The 4,536-nt window shown below is 41.6% G+C and overlaps 1 long non-coding RNA gene across 1 annotated transcript; it reads right to left on the reverse strand.

The window, feature by feature from the left end:
• Nucleotides 1-419: 419 nt before the first annotated feature.
• On the reverse strand, nt 420-3,357 carry LOC119332687. The gene is made up of 6 exons (XR_005161089.1): nt 3,248-3,357; nt 2,407-2,515; nt 2,242-2,317; nt 1,948-1,998; nt 1,271-1,389; nt 420-723 (listed from the first exon to the last, which is right to left on the reverse strand). It is a non-coding gene; the product is annotated as an uncharacterized LOC119332687 (long non-coding RNA).
• Nucleotides 3,358-4,536: the final 1,179 nt, after the last annotated feature.

Below are 4,536 nucleotides of genomic sequence, written 5' to 3' on the forward strand. Positions count from 1 at the left end.
TACTGAGAAGCCACTATTGAGAAGCCATGTGACAATTAACTACTGCATTGTATTTCCCATCACATAATGGACATACATAACTATCCCATATAAACCCAATCACTACTTTCTCCAGTGGCTATTGCCGACAAAATTGGAGCTTCTCATGTACACCGGACAAACAAATGAAACTGTAGTTTTAGAGGTATTTTGGATTGACTGAAGCAAACACTCGTCATAGCACAAAGATCTGTTCCAGCCTCTTGCTGCAGCCTAACACATCTGAAGTGCTTTGAAATTACATAAAAACTGAGTCAATAAAAAAAGAGCTATAAATGCAAAATATTCACAATCTTTTGTAACACCCAAAACACTTCGACTTTGCTCACTTCTATATGCAAGTAAATAGGAACACAATGAAGCAAAGAAAAACATGAGAAAGCAAACAATGACGGGAAGTGCTTAGGTTTTGTTGCTTAACTACTACTGTATGTTGTGGTGTTATTCTAGGCTGAGCATGGTCGGTTGAAGTATAATCATTCCTGCTTCTAGAGAGAGTGACTCAGAAGTAAGGCAGGCGAGGACCTCCACGTGGATTGAACCGAGGTAAGGCAGGCGCACAAACTCCTTGCCGTCTTGTCCCGCAGCTGCAATGACGGCGAGGACCTCCACGTGGATTGAACCAATAATGCCAAACACCATCAACCTACATTATAAGTCAGATGCTCAAACCTACCAAACCTCCTGCAAACAAATAAAAGTGAGTTAATGAGGACATTGTGGTTGATTTGATCTAGATGAAATAGATAAAGAAAAAATGGCACATGCCAAACCGAGTAATTATTCTGCTATGCGTAATGTGGGATTTAATATAAATGGACCAAATTTATTTGAGCCTACAAATCAAAATCCTGATATATGTCACACAAATTACACAAATCAATACTTCTTAAAATACAAATCTCAACTTAAAACATATGGATTGCATCTAAACACAATAGTTATTCACAATAGGCAAAGTAATCCCAGAGTCACACAATGCCTCATGCATAAGGATATAAACAACCAATAAAATTCTATTGTTGTAAATAACTTCTAGTTATGCTCCCAGATTTTCGGCAACAATCTAAAGCACTGAGCAACTGCACTCTTCAGTTGCATTGTCACAGTCTCACAGAGTTATTTATCGATGCAACATCTAAATCGGAAGAACATATGCTTAACAGACAAAACCGAGCAAGAACAGCAGCCTATAACAGAATGCAGGAGACAAGTAGACAACAACACTGACCTAACAGTGCAGTCCTCAGGGGATCTACAAACTCTGGGAACTCGATCTCATCGAGCGCCTTGAAGACGTCTTCAGCGTTGATCGACTGCCTCTTTCCGTCCTTGCACACATCATTGGCCCTGCAAAAAAGACCACCCTCGTGTAACCATCATCATCCCAAGAGTATCACATCACATGGAGAAGCCTAATATTATGCTGAAACTATCGACTCCTTGTGCATTGATTGGTTCTCTCTCTGGCGGCTCCCCCCTCGACCGCAGAGCAGAGCAATTAGCTGAAGAACTACCACAACGACGCATATCAGCCAAGAAACTTCCAAACAATTCACATAAGTATCAAATTCGTCACCCAAATCAGCCAAAAAAATGTCACCCTAATTAACCAAATACATCAAATCAATCAGGATTACTCCCAAGAATCAGAGCAAAAACGAATGGATATGGAGGTCACAACCTCTACATAAATGTTACTAAAGTATCCTCATTCATATTCTGGTCCATGCACAACCATTCAGGTCTAGAAGTCACAAACTCCCCAAATAAAATGTTACAGGAAACAGAAATCCCAAGTGTGTTTCGATACTTCAGTCCAGCCCACAATTTTTTTTCTGAAACAGAAAAGTAAGGAATGAGTATCAGAAACCAACATATGTGGGCTGAAAAGGGGAACAAGCATACATTTGTTCCGACCAGAGGCATGATGTAGACTATTCGATCTCAGTGCACAGCCTGGAACAAATCAGAAAATCACAATATAGACACAAAAGGGATTCAAGAAGAAGGTAGAAATAAGTAACAAGATAGAGGGATCCTATCCAAATAGTAAACTGCATTTTTATAGTTTAGACTTTAGACCAACAGGAAATGGGGAATATTGCCTTGACTAAGGATTTGATACATCGTTGTCAGGTAGCAGGGGTTGTGGATTGATACTTTTTGCATGGATGTCAAAAGAAAATTTAGTTCATGCACCTGTAAATATCGCCATGGCGGCTATTCCTGTCAGCATTAGGAATCCAGTATGCTACAATCAATCGCTGGTATAGGTCTGTAGACAACCACAACAACAAAAGCATAAATGGTAGGACACTACACCAAAACAAACATAAGAGTGCACAATAGAGAATGCAGAAATACCATTAGAAGTTGTGGTTATCTATCCCTTCAGTCTGGAAGCTCGGCGGATATCATGTTTGTTCATTTGATTGAGAAGTATCCATTATTTGGCATGTCTTCTAACCTTTAACTGAAAACAACCCAATAAAAGAGTGAGGCCATCCAGCACATGAAATATATTTCTGAAATCACAAAACGATGGCAGCTAATGTGCTAAAATCTGAAATACGTTGTGGCCATCTTAAGGTGGATATATGAGCAATCAATCTGCTCGTCGACCTCAAATTATCTTACTGAACTGATTAACCACTTCCAAAGCTTCTCCTCACAATAGAACTAACTTGTAAATAAAAGATAAAGAAAACAGAGGAAGAGTACTATCATATTTCAAAATCCTCAGTGGATGAGCTGGTAACACAACATGTTAAGAAGCAAAATCTTAAATAAGGACATTTTGTAACTCAAAACCAAATAGGGTTGTAACCAAAGGTTAATTCCATATCAGTATTTAGAAAAGTGAGTGATTTGGTACATGGTAGATAGGATCAATGTGAACCAATAGTATTACTTGGATGCAAAAGGTGACACTTCAAATTCATGCTAAGATGAGAAACACTAGATGCGGCAAATAATAAATCAGGAAATCCTTATACTGAGCCTTGGATTCATCATATAGAGTAAATTTGTGTCAGGACAGTAGAGAAATCTCACGAGCTGAGATAAAAAATAAAAATGGTAACCGTCAATGTTGAAGACTGCTCTGCCAGAAAATACATATCAGCATAATGTGAAGGTTTCAAAATATTCATGAAGGAAAGATTTGTAAACACGCATATCATATTTAATAGAAGTTCAGACTGACTCGGTCGGTGTATCCTTTGATTCTTCTATTCCAAAAGAAAAACGGTCTCGCATCTTCTTTGCTTCCTTGCACATGAAACCTCAATTGTTGCATGTATCTGTACACCATCTACATAAGAAGGAAGAAACATGTTAGAGTATACTACAGAGGAGTTTTACAGCAGGCAAAATATGACTAAAGATTTCTGAGTACGGTACAAAATTTCCACTAAAACTGCAGGGGAGTTACCTGCCCAACTATAGAAAAAATTCAAGTTTTTTTTCTTCCTACCTAACAATGGGAGTGTTAAAGTGAAAAGAAAGCAAAGTGTTCAAGTGTTCTAAGTTCTGAATCCTAACAATCATTCCTCAAATAAGAAAAAAAATCTTAACAGGCTAATTTCTAAAATGTAAGTTCAAGTTCAGATCAGTGTTTCACAATGCATTCACGGACATGGCTTCCTTGGGCAGAGCGGCACCATGCAAACCCTATATAATTTTCATCATCTTCAAGTTCGGACCACTGTTTCAACATACATCCACAAACTGTAGGTTTCTCTGAGGCTTAGTAGGAAGAAAAGAGATGGGAATTTGTGTACAAGTGTGTGTGCCTTACCCAATTAGATTGAACCTAAATCATAGCATAGGGGAATCGATCCTGTTCTTGGAACGAATCACCATAAATCAGTGGAATCCATCAAACCCTAGCCTAATTTACTGAACCAAATCTGAACCAAACTAATCTGGGCTTGAGCAAAGGAAGAGGTAGAGGAAGTAGGTTAATACCTTGAGCTCGAAACGATGTCGTCGACGGGATGCTCAACCTTCTCCTCTCGTTCGCGCCCTGCGCCTCCACTGCCCTGGTTCGCGCCCTTCACACGGACGGGGGACGTAGACCTCCTCTCCCTTGAGGCTAATGCGAGGATCTTGTCGAGCGTGGCCGCCGCCGGCCGGCCTCCCTTCTCGGCTTCTTCCCGCGGTCTGGGCACGGCAGAGGAGTGGCAGATGGCGACGAGGACGATGAGGGAGATCTTTCTCCCTCCTCTCCTTCCTTGTCTCTCTCCCTCTCTCATCTTTTCTCTTCAGCAGATCGGATCGAGCGCCGCCGTTCTTTGCCGCCGCTGGAGAGGGCAGTGAAGAGGAGGAAGAGGCGGCACGGTGGATAGCAGGGCAGAAGGGGAGGAGGCGGCGGCGCCGTGGAGAGGGAGGGGAGCGGGGCGGCTAGGGTTGGAGGGGAGGGGATTGGGGCGGACGAGGGAGGGAGGAGCGAGGGGCGCGATGCCGTTTTCTACCTCGCACGGTGTGCTCGCG

The sequence above is a fragment of the Triticum dicoccoides genome, chromosome 7A (assembly GCF_002162155.2).
Source record: "Triticum dicoccoides isolate Atlit2015 ecotype Zavitan chromosome 7A, WEW_v2.0, whole genome shotgun sequence".
NCBI classification, from domain to species: Eukaryota; Viridiplantae; Streptophyta; class Magnoliopsida; order Poales; family Poaceae; genus Triticum; species Triticum dicoccoides.